Here is a 15,815-nt window from a genome sequence, read left to right on the forward strand (position 1 = left end):
GGCGCCTCCTCTCTACATTCACAATGCAGAAAACTCTGTTAAAATTCCTGAACACGAGAACCTCATGGTATGTTCCTAGAAAGTAACACACCTAGCAGCTGCTTAGCACTTGTCAAAGAACAAAAGTGAAGTCGCTGAGTCATGTCCAACTCTTTGCGACCCCACGGACTGTAGCCTCCCAGGCTTCTCCGTCCATGGGATTTTCCACACAAGAATACTATAGTGGGTTGCCATTTCCTTCTCCCAACCTAAAAAATGAAAAGGGAAAAAACAGGGCAGAAGGCAAAGAAATGCCAAGTAGAAACACAATTTCAGCACAAAAATATTCTGAGTAAACACTACTGATTTTTTTCTGTAGCAAAGTCTACTTGCTTTTTTAAAGCAAAGTCTACTTTTTTAAAGCAAAGTCTACTTGCATTTTTAAAATGCATTCTCAGTAATTCCCTAGATGATGATGAAAATAGATCCTCTGCCTGGCTGTACTCTCTCTTACACTTGCTGGCTTTCTATCTTTCTTCCAGGACCTCAGCAGTAACTTCCCAAGATGTCACCCTGCTTTGGTGTATTTTAACAGAAGCACCAGTCATGTTTTTATCATGCTTTTAGAGAGCATATTAGAAAACATCAGGCCTGTACATTACCCTGTATGCATATACAAGCCTATATGTATTACCCAATATATATATTTTGGGGATGTTTTATGTAAATCTGAGTTAAATTAAGCGTTATAAACATGCTATGGGGATTATTTATAGGACTTTATAGGAAATATCTCTTAGCAGCACAAAGAATCTCTCTTTCACATGAATAATCAAATTTTATCCTGTTGCAAGCTTTGCTGTCTCATGTATCAGAATTTCGCGACATGGTGCTCATTGGTGCAACTGAGTACAGAGAAGGAAACAAGTTGTCAAAATCCTGCAACCAGGGAAAGAAAGGGGAGGACTTGGGGAAAAGTAAGTGAGCTTAGAACTCAGAGTCCATGAGTTTCCTCTACAGAGTCATCTACCAAGGGCATTTAGAGGTCATCTTGTGACGCATGCTTTTATTACTATTACCTGTTGTTCTAGAGACCAAGGTCAGCTTTCCCCTTTCTTGGTACCATCAAAAGAAAGAAGTGTCTCGTCTCTCTGCAAAGATTTTACTGATAGATATACATTTAACTTGAGGCAACACATACTTATGTCTCCCTTCTTACAGGAAAGATACTTCACGTTGGAATTAGGATCCCACAGCGCGTGAGATATAGTAGCTGTCACCACAGGGGCCAGGAAAGAAAAGAAAACAGAAATCAGACTAAGGAGAGCTACAGTGAATTTAAGTACATTCATGTCTTGAGTAATTGGAAACATAAAGATGAATAAGAAACAACACATGCCCCCAAAAGGTTCACAGCCCAGGGAGGGAGGCAGATACACAAACAGGTTATTTCAGCACAGCGCTGTGTTGTAATAAGTGCTTAACTACCTCACTAAGTTACCCAACCAAAGACACTTACCGCTGTAGGATGGAAATGACAAGTTATGATCTACAATTTTCTTGGTGCCAACATCCCATCAGTTCCTATCCAACTTAAAAAGCCTTTTCTTTTTCCTAAATGACCTGCCTTGTGTCACATATGGGCAGAAAAGCTTTTGTTGAGAGCAGCCAGGAAGCTTCTCAGAAATGTGTGTGTGTGTGTGTGTGTGTGTGTGTGTGTTTCAGTGGAGTCATTATTATGCCATTCCAAGACAAGACATAATAGATTCATTTCTTCTAATGGATAGATAGTGTACAGTTTAAAGATGTTTTATTAACTTCCATCTTACGATACACAAGAGCTATTTGGGTACATAACTTACCTCGCTGGTCCATAGTCTGACCCATAAACCTCAGCAGCACTTTTTCCCCACATTTTTGACTAAATAGAAGTTACTGTGCAGTTACAACCCTGTTATATATGATGTTAATAATTGCGCTTCACTGACTGTCCACTCTTTTAAGTAACTCTGCTAACCTGGACACATTATCTGAGATTTATACTGCTGCATAAAGTCTGAAGGGAACGCAGGGAAATGGTTTTATAGATAGAATTAGACTGGCTATCTCTCTCACATTTCAGACACAGCAGGAGAAGAGCTGTTCAGAGGCACTTGGAAAGGATGAGGGAGGGAAAAAATAATAAAAAAGATTTTGAGGAAAATCTATGCTGTTTTGCCAATATGGCTGATTGTAGATTAGGCTTTGGTTGTTAAAAAAAAAAAACAAAAAATCCCTTCTTGTCTTTATGAAGAAGGGAAAAATAAGCACCAGTGAAACTTAACATTTTATGCCCTTTAGTCAAGTTGCAAACCTATTTTGAAACTCCAGTTAGAGAACTAAAACATAGTACTAAGTTGTTGAATAAATATTTGTTAAATAAACTATAAACCGTAGAGTTCCTGAAGTCTGGAATCATTGCTCTCTCTCTCCTGCATCCATAAGGATGCTCAGCACTAATTATTTACTTCATGAACCGATGACATAAATAGCAGTATGTCTTACCATTCACTAGCACTGAACAGACAACAGTCCAGCCCTGTGTCTGCTCCTGAGAGGCAGCAAGGAATATTTTATTGTTATTTCACGAGTTAAAGAGCTCAAGGTAAAAGTAAGTGAACTGGTTTGGGTGCTTCCACATAACAAATGATTAAAATGAGAGGAACAGAATCCCCAGGATTCAACAATGGAATAAACAAGATGGCAGCCGACATAGTTAAGAGTGAGATGACCATTCCTTCCTGGCTCAGTCGGTAAAGATTCAGCCTGCAATGCGGGAGACCCAGGTTCAATCCCTGGGTCAGGAAGATGCCCTGAAGAAGGAAATAGCAACCCACTCCAGTATTCTTCCCGGAGAATTACATGGACAGAGAAGCCTGGTGGGCTACAGTCCACGGGGTCACAAAGAGCTGGACATGAGACTGAGTGACTGACACTTAAGATAACAGTCAAGGACTCCAAATTCCAGCCTGGTGCCATATCGTGTAAACATGAGTTAGGGATGCTGGAGAATAATATTATTCCTTAATTACTTCCCCTGGAGCTTCAGTTCTTTGAATTATGCTCTCTCCAAAGCTACAATGCTTTTTTATCTCCCAAAGGTATACTCTAAGTTCCAGTCTGCACTTGTGATGCTTCTGTTTTCATCATATCCTCATCTCCTCACATCTGCCATAATTCCCATGTATGCCTAGTTTGATTTTTTAACTACAACACAATGAAAAAAAACCAGATTCATATGTACAGCATACTCATATGCTGTACATATAACCTAATAGCCATATTAGGTTATCAATGCCTATTTAGGTTATCAATGCCTTTTATAGCCTGAAATGTATGTGCAATGCCAACTCAAATTTAGAACTATTCATCTTATACAACCATATTTGTCTCACTTGTTGCCTACACAATTAGTCCTACAGTTTGCAAACACTTGCGACAAAATGGTGCTCACTTTAGCCAGAATATCCCTCTGTCCACTTCTCACGCCCTGGAATGCCTTTTCTGCTACTGTGTACCTTCCTCTTAGTCCTCTTCTGCTTTTCAGGATGCTTTGTCTGAACTAGACAAGATAGGAAAAGATTCAGCTCAAGTGTGCATATTTACTGCAACCTTCAATGTTTTCCTTTGTGATACAAGTAGCATCTCATATCAGTTAGTTTTGCTGCATAACGCGAAAAGCTGACTCATTTGAAAAGACCCTGATGCTTGGAAAGATTGAGGGTGGGAGGAGAAGGGGATGACAGAGGATGAGATGGTTGGATAGCATCACCGACTCAATGGACACGTGAATGTAGGCGGACTCCAGGAGTTGGTGATGGACAGGGAGGCCTGGTGTGCTGCGGTTCATGGGGTCACAAAGAGTCGGACACGACTGAGCGACTGAACTGAACTGAAACCACTCCAAAATACAGTAGTTTAAAATAATTATTTAATTGCTCATGATTTTGTGGGCTGGCTATTTGAGCAGGGCTCACCTGGGATGACTCATCTCTGCCTCAGATAATGTCAGCTGGCCTGAAACTCATGTGGTCAAGCTGAGAAGTCTGGGAATCTGGGGCCTCTTTTCATATAGTCTTATAATCCACCACAGGAGCAAAGGCTTCATATAGAATCACAGAATTTCCTAACAAAAATGAATGCTACAAAACTCCCATGGCCGTCTAACCTTAGCAACTGCCCAATATCTCTTCTGACACATTTTATTGGTTAAAAGAAGCCACAGACACTCCAGATTCAAGGATGAAAAAAACAGACTTATTTTCTTGATGGGGGAGGGGTGGGGGATGCAAGTAATTGATGAGTGGTCTTTATTTATTTTTTTACTATTTGTTACACATTTGGATTTTTCTTTAAAAAAATCCAAAAGCTTTAAGCACAATTAAAAACAGCAAAAAAAATTTACCAAATAACTGCTACAATTTATTTAATGCCAGTGCCAAGCATTAAACACTTTATATAATACATAGTATTTCATTCTTACTCAATGAAATAAATAAAAGCCTGGCAAAGTATGGCCTATGGGCCAAAGCCAGCCTGCTACCTGCACCTGTTTTTATACAGCCTGCAAGTGAAGAATGTTTTTTATGTTTTTAAATAGTTGAGGGGGAAAATTCAAACAGAAAATAACATTTCACAACACATTAAAACTATATGAAGTTCAAATTCCAGTGTCCATAAATAAAGTTTACTGGGAACATAGTGTGGCCATTTGATTATATATTATCTATTTCTGCATTTATACTACCACAGCAGAATTGAATAGTCACAACATGGACCTAAATACTAAATACTAAAATAACTACTACCTAATCCTTTACAAAAAGTTTGCTGATCTCTGAAATAGATACTATTGATACTCTTATCTCCCTGACACTAATAGGAAACCAAATCTGTAAAAACCTGAACACCTCAGAGACAGAATTTAACTCAGAGCTGCATGACTCACTCATACTCTACTCCTAGAAAAATGACAATAACTGCCATTTGTTGGGTGCATGCCTGTGTCGTGATTCCTAATCCTTACGAGAGCCATATGTGAAGGCTTGAACCCCTCCACACCCTTTTTCAAGTAAAAAATTGCATCCTTTGGGGAGTGATCTGGAGACCTTTGCTCTATGGTCTGCTTCTCCTCGTGTGTTCGTGTAAGTTGCTCAGTTGTGTCCGACTCCCTGCAACCCTTGGACCATAGCCCACCAGGCTCCTCTGTCCATGGGATTCTCCAGGCAAGAATACTGGAGTGAATTGCCATGCCCTCCTCCAGGGGATCTTCCTGACCCAAAGATCAACCCGTGTCTCTTAGATCTCTTGCATTGGCAGGCGGATTCTTTACCCACTAAGCCTCCTCTGTGTACTTCTGAAACTGAGGGGATATATCTCTGGACATCAGATGACCAGGCAGTTGTAAAAGGACTTCTGTTCTTGGCTTACAAGAAACTTTGACAGTTTGAAGAGGTTAAAGTCTCCATTAAACTTGTCATATTGTACTAGTTTAAAGCCTTTAGGTACACCAACCCTTCTTTCCACAAGCAATTGCCCAAAGGCATCTGTGTTTGGAACACACGCAGGCAGGCTGCTGTAAGTGCCCATTAGTCTCCAAACCTGAAGTGCCCCCAGAATGAGTTACAGTGAAAAACACGTACTGCCACAAATGAAAAATAGCAAAATACATCAAGAGTTCAAAAGGTGGGAGTTGAACAAGATGATCCCATTTCATGCTACATTAATACGTCACTCTAATTTTATGTAAGAATGAGGCTTTATACTTCCCATGCAGAACTCTGAAATATGTAGGTATCCAAGCAAGGGTCAATCTATTTCATAACTGGGGAGAGGGGAGGTACAGCTTCAGTGTAGGAAACTGTGCCGAGTTTTCAGGCCAATGAATAATAAGAAAAAGAGACTGAAAGGGAAGAGGAAGGGAGAAGAGAGTGAAGGAAGGAAGGGAGGGAAGAAGGATGGAGGAAGAAAAGGACGGAGAAAGGAAGAGAAGACAAAGAATGAAGCCCCTGCCCCATTCTAGCCTCAGCAGATTTATATCCACAAGCAGCAAGCCTGCCTTTACTCTCCTGGAGAGAATACATGGCTTGATTAAGAGCCTGGGTGCTAGAATTAGACAGTCTGAAGTTTCTGTCTTGGTTCTGCTACTTACCAACCATGGGGGTCCTGGTCCAGGACAGGATTTAGACTGTCTGTATGACCGTTTCCCCATACATATATGGTAATAACAATATTATCTACGCCTAGAGTTACCACAAGAATCCAGTTAAGATAATTCATGAAAAGTGCTTAGAGTGGTGCCCAGTACATAGCAATAAACTTTGAGCTATTACCATTCTAATAATTTCAGATCAAGTATAAGGAAATTGCAAATCATCCCAGGTCTTAGTGTCAAAATTAGATCATTTCACATAGTCATCAAGTTGTCTCATCAACAATTCTCAAGAGGAAATAGCTTTCTGGGTCTATGTCCCCTCTCCTTCTTCAAGTACTTAATCCCTATATGATCAATTTATTTCACACTAAATCCCACAAAAAGAACTGTGTTGTGATCCAAATTCTATGCACTTCATCAGCCTGTAACTGCAAACCAGAGCTACATTTTCTTACAATGACCAATTTCTCCTAGTGCCAGTCCCCTTTACTCTAATCGCCAGAAATTAATTTCCCCTCAAAGACCCTCCCTTCCTTCTTAGAGCCCTTAAAGGGACACACCCTAGTTTGTGAGGCATACCCACCACAACATCCATGTCTCTTCTGCTTCCCCTTAGTCCATGTTCCTGCCTGAGGAGACATCTGGGGAGGTCTTAGTTCCCTGGAGTCCATATCCATCATGTGAAGCCTCATATACAAGCACATGGTCGTGTCCCTATATCCCTCAAAGCTCACTTCTTTGGCGGACATTTGTTTGTTGATGCCGCTGGCTTCCACCTCTAGGAACAGTAGCTCCTAGGCCTTTGGTGAGCCATGTCTCCATCACCATCAATCTGGGTAGTTTGGCTGCCTGACTATGATACCAGCACGTGACCCCTTTCAGAGTAGTTAAGAGTCAGACCCAAGACTTTTGTAATAACCCTAGATGAAAATAAGGGATTAAAAGAAAAATCCAAAAGTGCTGGCAGCCACCCTGCCATCACAGAGAAGTCAAACTAAGACATCTGAGTAGACATTGAATACAGAAAAGAGCCAGGCTGGAGGGATAGAGAGATATCAAGCAGTGATGACCTCATTTGAGCCTCTGGATCCAACTATGCCAGAAGATACAGTCCTAAATACTTCTATTATGAGACCTAATACACGTATTTTTTTTTTTTTTGCTTTCATCAATTTAGGGTGACTTTTACTGTTATCTGAAACTGTAAGCATTCTGAATAATAATTCTTATAATTTTTGGAGTGCCAGAGTCTTTCTGGGCTTCCTACAGAAATGAGAAAGATGGGCTTACTTCTAAACTCTTTGCCAAATTTAGTTATTAGGCCTTGAAAAAGTTCTGCCTATGCTTAGATCAGACAAATAATCTGATCATATTTTAGTCCTAATTATCCTATCCATAGAATTTCAAAGCCAACCCAGGTGACCTGATGCAAAATAGACACTTAAACATCATTCTGTCCCCTTCTGTTGGTCTACCCGCCCCAAAAAAAATTATGCCTTTTTTAGTTCAGTCGCTCAGTCATATCTGACTGTTTGTGACCCCACGGACTACAGTAGGTCAGGCTTCTCTGTCCATCACCAACTCCCAGAGCTTACTCAAACTCAGGCCCACAGAGTCAGTGATGCCATCCAACCATCTCATCCTCTGTCGTCCCCTTCTCTTCCCGCCTTCAATCTTTCCCAACATTAGGGTTTTTTCCAATGAGTCAGTTCTTTGCATCAGGTGGAGAAAGGATTGGAGTTTCAACTTCACCATTAGTCCTTCCAGTGAATATTCAGGACTGATTTCTTTTAGGATGGACTGGTTGGATCTCCTTGCAGTCCAAGAGACTTTCAAGAGTCTTCTCCAACACCACAGTTCAAAAGCATCATTCTTCAGCACTCAGCTTTCTTTATAGTCCAACTCTCACATCCATACATGACTACTGTAAAAATTATAGCTTTGACTAGACGGACCTTTGTTGACAAAGTAATGTCTCTGCTTTTGAATATGCTGTCTAGGTTGGTCATAGCTTTTCTTCCAAGGAGCAAGCGTCTTTTAATTTCATGGCTGCAGTCACCATCTGCAGTGATTTTGGACCCCCAAAAAATAAAGTCTGTCACTGTTTCCATTGTTTGCCCATCTATTTGCTATAAAGAGATGGGACTGGATGCCATGATCTTAGTTTTCTGAATGTTGACTTTTAAGCCAACTTTTTCATTCTCCTCTCTCACTTTCATCAAGAGGCTTTTTAGTTCTTCTTCGTTGATAGAGTGCCTGATGAACTATGGAATGAGGTTCGTGACATTGTACAGGAGACAGGGATCAAGACCATCCCCATGGAAAAGAAATGCAAAAAAGCAAAATGGCTGTCTGGGGAGGCCTTACAAATAGCTGTGAAAAGAAGAGAAGCGAAAAGCAAAGGAGAAAAGGAAAGATATAAACATCTGAATGCAGAGTTCCAAAGAATAGCAAGAAGAGATAAGAAAGCCCTCTTCAGCAATCAATGCAAAGAAATAGAGGAAAACAACAGAATGGGAAAGTCTAGGGATCTCTTCAAGAAAATCAGAGATACCAAAGGAATATTTCATGCAAAGATGGGCTCGATAAAGGACAGAAATGGTATGGACCTAACAGAAGCAGAAGATATTAAGAAGAGATGGCAAGAATACACAGAAGAACTGTACAAAAAAGATCTTCATGACTCAGATAATCACGATGGTGTGATCACTGACCTAGAGCCAGACATCCTGGAATGTGAAGTCAAGTGGGCCTTAGACAGCATCACTACGAACAAAGCTAGTGGAGGTGATGGAATTCCAGTTGAGCTATTTCAAATCCTGAAAGATGATGCTGTGAAAGTGCTGCACTCAATATGCCAGCAAATTGGGAAAACTCAGCAGTGGCCACAGGACTGGAAAAGGTCAGTTTTCATTCCAATCCCAAAGAAAGGCAATGCCAAAGAATGCTCAAACTACTGCACAATTGCACTCATCTCACACGCTAGTAAAGCAATGCTCAAAATTCTCCAAGCCAGGCTTCAGCAATATGTGAACTGTGAACTTCCTGATGTTCAAGCTGGTTTTAGAAAAGGCAGAGGAACCAGAGATCAAATTGCCAACATCCGTTGGATCATGGAAAAAGCAAGAGAGTTCCAGAAAAACATCTATGTCTGCTTTATTGACTATGCCAAAGCCTTTGACTGTATGGATCACAATAAACTGTGGAAATTTCTGAAAGAGATGGGAATACCAGACCACCTGATCTGCCTCTTGAGAAATCTGTATGCAGGTCAGGAAGCAACAGTTAGAACTGGACATGGAACAACAGACTAGTTCCATATAGGAAAAGGAGTACATCAAGGCTGTATATTGTCACCCTGTTTATTTAACTTATATGCAGAGTACATCATGAGAAACGCTGGACTGGAAGAAACACAAGCTGGAATCAAGATTGCCGGGAGAAATATCAATAACCTCAGATATGCAGATGATACCACCCTTATGGCAGAAAGTGAAGAGGAACTAAAAAGCCTCTTGATGAAAGTGAAAGAGGAGTGTGAAAAAGTTGGCTTAAAGCTCAACATTCAGAAAACGAAGATCATGGCATCCGGTCCCATCACTTCATGGGAAATAGATGGGGAAACAGTGGAAACAGTGTCAGACTTTATTTTTCTGGGCTCCAAAATCACTACAGATGGTGACTGCAGCCATGAAATTAAAAGGCGCTTACTCCTTGGAAGGAAAGCTATGACCAACCCAGATAGCATATTCAAAAGCAGAGACATTACTTTGCCAACAAAGGTTCGTCTAGTCAAGGCTATGGTTTTTCGGGTGGTCATGTATGGATGTGAGAGTTGGACTGTGAAGAAGGCTGAGCACTGAAGAATTGATGCTTTTGAACTGTGGTGTTGGAGAAGACTCTTGAGAGTCCCTTGGACTGCAAGGAGATCCATTCTGAAGGAGATCAGCCCTGGGATTTCTTTGGAAGGAATGATGCTAAAGCTGAAACTCCAGTACTTTGGCCACCTCATGCGAAGAGTTGACTCATTGGAAAAGACTCTGATGCTGGGAGGGATTGGGGGCAAGAGGAGAAGGGGATGACAGAGGATGAGATGGCTGGATGGCATCACTGACTCCATGGACGTAAGTCTGAGTGAACTCCGGGAGTTGGTGATGGACAGGGAGGCCTGGCGTGCTGTGATTCATGGGGTCGCAAAGAGTTGGACATGACTGAGCGACTGATCTGATCTGATCTGATCTGCCATAAAGGTGGTGTCATCTGCATCTGAGGTTATTGATATTTCTTCCAACAATCTTGATTCCAGCTTATGCTTCATCCAGCCTAGCATTTCACATGAGGTATTCGGCATATAAATTAAATAAGCAGGGTGACAATATACAGCCTTGACATACTCCTTTTCCAATTTGGAACCCATTTGTTTTTCCATGTCCACTTATCACTGTTGCTTCTTGACCTGCATACAGATTTCTCAGGAGACAGATCAGGTGGTCTGGTATTCCCATCTCTTTAAGAATTTTCCACAGTTTGTTGTGATCTACACAGTCAAAGGCTTTGGCATAGTCAGAAGTAGATGTTTTTCTGGAATTCTCTTGCTTTTTCAATGATCCAACGGATGTTGGCAATTTGATCTACCTTCTTGATCAGTTATAAAACAGAACCTGCTATACATCTCAATGGTTAGAAACAGATATACAGGAAAGAGAATCATGAATGGTTATTATTTAGCCTGTCAGAAACGTCCTGGTATATACATCACTGCGTATCTGTATGAACTGCCATTTTTTGCATGATTATCACGCACTAAGATTATGTGCCTCCTTATGTTTTAAAAGAGGATTGGTCATAACCTTGGATCCCCAACCTCACATTTCTTATAAAGTCCAATATTAAAACGGATTCTCCTACTACTTGGTTTTTAGACACATAGCTTCCTCTGGGGAAGAAAGAATAGAGAATTCAACTTAAGTATCATAGCTAGAAAGACTTGATTAAACACAGCTGAGTCACAAGCTGCCATTCAAGACAAATCTGTACCAATGTTTAAATCACCTAGTCTTTCACACAGCCATGAAAATCAATTATTCTTCCATTGATTTTCACTGTTCTTTCCTAGAAAACTTGTGACGTTACCTTTAATCATCATCATCATCATCGGCAATACCACCATGAGCCAACAGCCCTGATATTCTTACATTTGAAAAATTTAATGAAACAGTGAAGTATATTGACATTTCTTTCCACCATCAATTTTTCAAGCTATTGAATTTCACCCTTTTCTATCTTCCCACTTCTCCCAATTGTTAAGGTCATTTTCAATTTCAAACTTGTTTCCAAGGCATTAGCCAACCCATCCAACTTCCTGTCAATGGGATATTTAATAAGCACACTCATTCGACTATCTGGAGAAGGCAATGGCACCCCACTCCAGTACTCTTGCCTGGAAAATCCCATGGACGGAGGAGCCTGGTGGGCTGCAGTCCATGGGGTCGCAAAGAGTCGGACACGACTGAGGGTCTTCACTTTCACTTTTCACTTTCATGCATTGGAAAAGGAAATGGCAACCCACTCCAGTGTTCTTGCCTGGAGAATCCAAGGGATGGGGAAGCATGGTGGGCTGCCGTCTATGGGGTCGCACAGAGTCGGACACGACTGAAGTGACTTAGCAGCAGCAGCAGCATTCTACTATCCAAGACAGCAATGCGATTTCTAAGTATTCCATTAGTACAGCAGTACTTCTCTCAAACTGTCTGAGAAGTCACTCCTTACTTGAAGTCACAATGACCCATTGCCAAGTACTTTCAACTTGGGCCAAGTGTACTTAAAAGTAAAATGAGCAAAACTCTATTTTCTCAGTTTCTTGATGAATATGACATGTGAGACTGAATTTTAGAAGCTTCAGGAGGCACAATGAAGGGTTGAAACACATCCATTTCCCCTTCCCTGACAAAATAAAGAATAGCAACTCTATCAGGTAATAAACCTAATCTTTCAGATTTTTTCTATTATCTGTAAGGTCCTCAAATCTTTCCATGTTTCCTGAGTCACTGATCCTAATTTGTTGGAGGCAGTAAGAGTTTGGGGCCAAACATGCCTGGGGCAAAATTCTACCTCTGCCACTTTGTGGGACTTTGGTGGGGAAAGGGGAAAAAAAGAAAGAAAAGCTTTACTTTTTTCCCCCAGATCTATTTCTCATCTGTAAAAACAGGCATAATTTTTAGCTCTAGCATAGTTTCAAGGACCAGCAACTTGCCTTGGCCAGAGTATAAGTCCTATAAAAAGCTGGCTTTTACCTTGGCTTATTTGGAAGGCTGCGTCTGTATTATAAAATCACATCGTAATCAATAGGCAACTTCAGGCACCTTCATTTATGTTTGTGTGGGGCACGACTATTGTAGTATATTTCACACTTTTGGACACTTTCTAATTTCTTACATTCTGGGGTTGTTGGGCAGGCAGTGAAGGTTCAAGTATAGTCTTGGCATCCATCAAAGTGAACCTGACTAAGCCACTTGTTAACTACAGACCTTGAAAAATTTTGTTACACTCTCAAAGTCTATTTTCCCTTCTGTCTCTGATTAAATAATACACTCTATATACACACTTCAAATATGAGCCAGGATGTTCTATTCCATTTTCTAGATCTTGCCCCTAGATAGAGGCTATCACATGGCAAATGCTCAGTAAGAAACTGTTGATTAAATGATGGATGAATGAATGAATGCAAGCATCTTGGTGTTCACATCAATAAAGTCTGAATTAGACTGGGGACAGTTGTTCATTGATACTACCACATGACCACCACCTCTGAGTCCTCAATTAAGGTTTTCCAATTTTCTAAAGTACATCAAAAGATTTGGGGCAACCCAGTACCTATAGTTAACAATGTAGTATTATACACTTAAACTTTTGCTAAGAGAATACACCACATGTAAAGTCTTCTTTAAAAAAGGGAGAGCACAAGAAAACTTTGAGAGGTAATGGATATGTATTACCTAATAAGTTAATAATAAATGTATGCATATGTCCAAACTCATAAAAATGTTTACATTAAACATGTGTGGTTTTTTGTACATCAATTTTATCTTAATAAGACTGTTTTAAAAAAGACTGGGGCTATATCTCTAAATGTCAACAGCATGATTTATTTCCTGATAAACTGTGAGTTCTCTAACACCATTAAAGGGTTTGTTATTAAAATATAAGTCCAAACAAATATAAAATGATTTCATGACAGCCTGATAGAGCCATGATTCTCAAACTCTCATCCAAATTCTTCAACTAGCAGAAGAGAATGACTGAGTGTCCCTGGGGGATTCAAGAGCATGGATAAATACACTCACTCCCACACATGTACCAAATGTTTTCAAATGTCATCTTTTATCCCAAGGACATAATCAAGTGCACAAAAATGCAGTCACAGGATTTTTATCACATTATTTTCATAATCATAAAAATGAGAATAATATAAATATATGTAAAAATACAGTAACTAAATGAATTATAGTTTACTCCAACTATAAATTCTATATAGATATTCAACTATATTATCTAAGAATATAAAAATACATGGAAATATTTTCAACCTATAATGCTAAATGGAAGAAGCTGGTGACAACATCTAGCTATCATGACAATATCACTAAAATGACAATAAAGTGATTTTTCTATCAAAGATCCACAGAAGCTAAGGTTATAGGAGAAGATACAGAATATTGGAAGATGGAAAGTAAATAGACATGGAGCAGTTTCTTGTATCTCAATGAATCTGAAATTGAAGCTAACTCTGGGAAGCCCTCAAAGTAGATGATTCATGCTACACAATCTCAGAAATGCTCTAGAATAAGAAATGCCACCTAACTCTGAAAGACGAGGTGTATATGTTTACAGTTCAGAAAGAAAATTGAATACCCTTACAACAAATTATTTAAATCCAGGATCACTCTCAAACCTCACTACCATTCCCGTAGAAAACTAGGGATTTACCCCCCGAGGAGGTTAATTCAAACACACTCTCAAATGGTCACTTGGAACAAGTGAAGTTAAAGTACCATATTAAAATATGTGGATTAAGTGAAATTTTAAATGTTGAATCATGTAGTCCCTGGCCCCCTTTCTCCACTCAACTACAAAAATGCTTTCAAGTTCTTTCCAACTTGGCCTTATGGCTTCACTCAGCATTAGTTTCTTCAAAATCCTTTTGCTTGGCAAATTTAAAGTTTGAACAAAATCTCAAGAGAAAATGCTTAACCTGCTATAGAATATAAGCATTTTAATTACTGAACAGCACTCTTCACAAACAACTTTCATAATCTTTGTAAGGTTATGTAAGAAAACATATAGCTTTGTTAGTGCTGAAGAGGGACCTCTTCAGGAGGTCTACCTGGAAACACTATAGTCGATATTAATTTTTTTAATTGCATGCTTAAGTTGCAAAATGGGCATTTCTTAAAATACAATCCATAGTTTACACTTTCTACTGACCCTCATTTGTCTTTTCCCAGGGGCTTTGCATTAAAGTCATTGTATCAAGAGAGTCTGGGAACGGTAAGGGAGGAGGCGCCTCATATCCAGCCCAGCTGTTTCCTCAATTACCAGCCAAAGTGTGAATAAGGGACCCAAAGAGGTCTTTTTAAATCATACATATACAGCCCTGCCTCCAAAAGCTCTCAAACCCTTCAACTATCTCCTAATAGAAAATCACCACACATCGTTTGAAAATGTAATGAACGTGTAAGTGGGATGTAGCAGAAAAGAGGGTAAGGACTTCATCAGTACACATTATCAACATCTGGCCAAACTGAACAAGTCTATAGTCTGAGTTTTGGACAACACCAGAGAAACATGACTTTTAAGGCCCTTTTCCATTTGATAATTTTTATAACTCGTTAGTGGAAATAGGGTCTGTCCCTAACTATAGGAATTGGCACATAACCTAGGTTAGACCAGTCACCCACCGGGACCAGTGACCAGTTAGTCACAGTGATTCCTTGGCATTTTTCAAGGTAAAGATAGCATGAAAGTGCCTTTTCCACTCTGATCATGAAAGTATAAGCACATAAAAGCAAAGTTTCTGGAGAGCATGTCCTCCACTCCAGGGCTAGGCCAGGCTCAGAAAATAAAGCTGGTGAAAAAAGGGGGAAATGGAGATTAAGGAGGAAAGGAGAGGCTCCTCTAGGAATCTGGGTTTCTGATTACAAGCAAGCCTATAAATTCCCCTTCTGGCTTAAATTAGTTTGGAAGTGAATTGAGTTTGAGTTTTGCTACTTGCAAACAAGAGGGCCTTGCTAATTCATATTCTGTTTTAAACTGTAAATTCTGGAGGGCAAAAGGCAGGATTGATAGACACTATATATGGAGAATACAACCTGAATAGTGGTGACTGTAGTGGCAACAATGAGGAAAGTAAACCAGTGAACACTGACTACTTCCCATGCACTGCTTTAGAACCACCTCAGGGCGTATTGCAGAGGTGCTGTAATGTTCTCTCTGACGCTACAGTTCAGGAGACTGAGATGGCACAGCTGAAAAGTCACATGGCCAGGATTTGAACCTAAGCACTGAGCTTCTCTGGTGGCTCAGACGGTAAAGAATCTGCCTGCAATGCAGCAGACCCAGGTTCAATTCCTGGGTCGGGAAGATT

General features: G+C 40.1%; 1 long non-coding RNA gene across 24 annotated transcripts in view; it reads right to left on the reverse strand.

Moving 5' to 3' along the window:
• LOC147358454 (uncharacterized) overlaps positions 1–15,815 on the reverse strand; it is a 461,639-nt gene that overhangs the window by 208,828 nt on the left and 236,996 nt on the right. The window lies entirely within an intron of this gene.

The sequence above is a fragment of the Bos grunniens genome, chromosome 15 (genome assembly GCF_055505025.1).
Source record: "Bos grunniens cultivar Pamir isolate PY7600 chromosome 15, Bosgru_T2T1.0, whole genome shotgun sequence".
Lineage (NCBI taxonomy): Eukaryota > Metazoa > Chordata > Mammalia > Artiodactyla > Bovidae > Bos > Bos grunniens.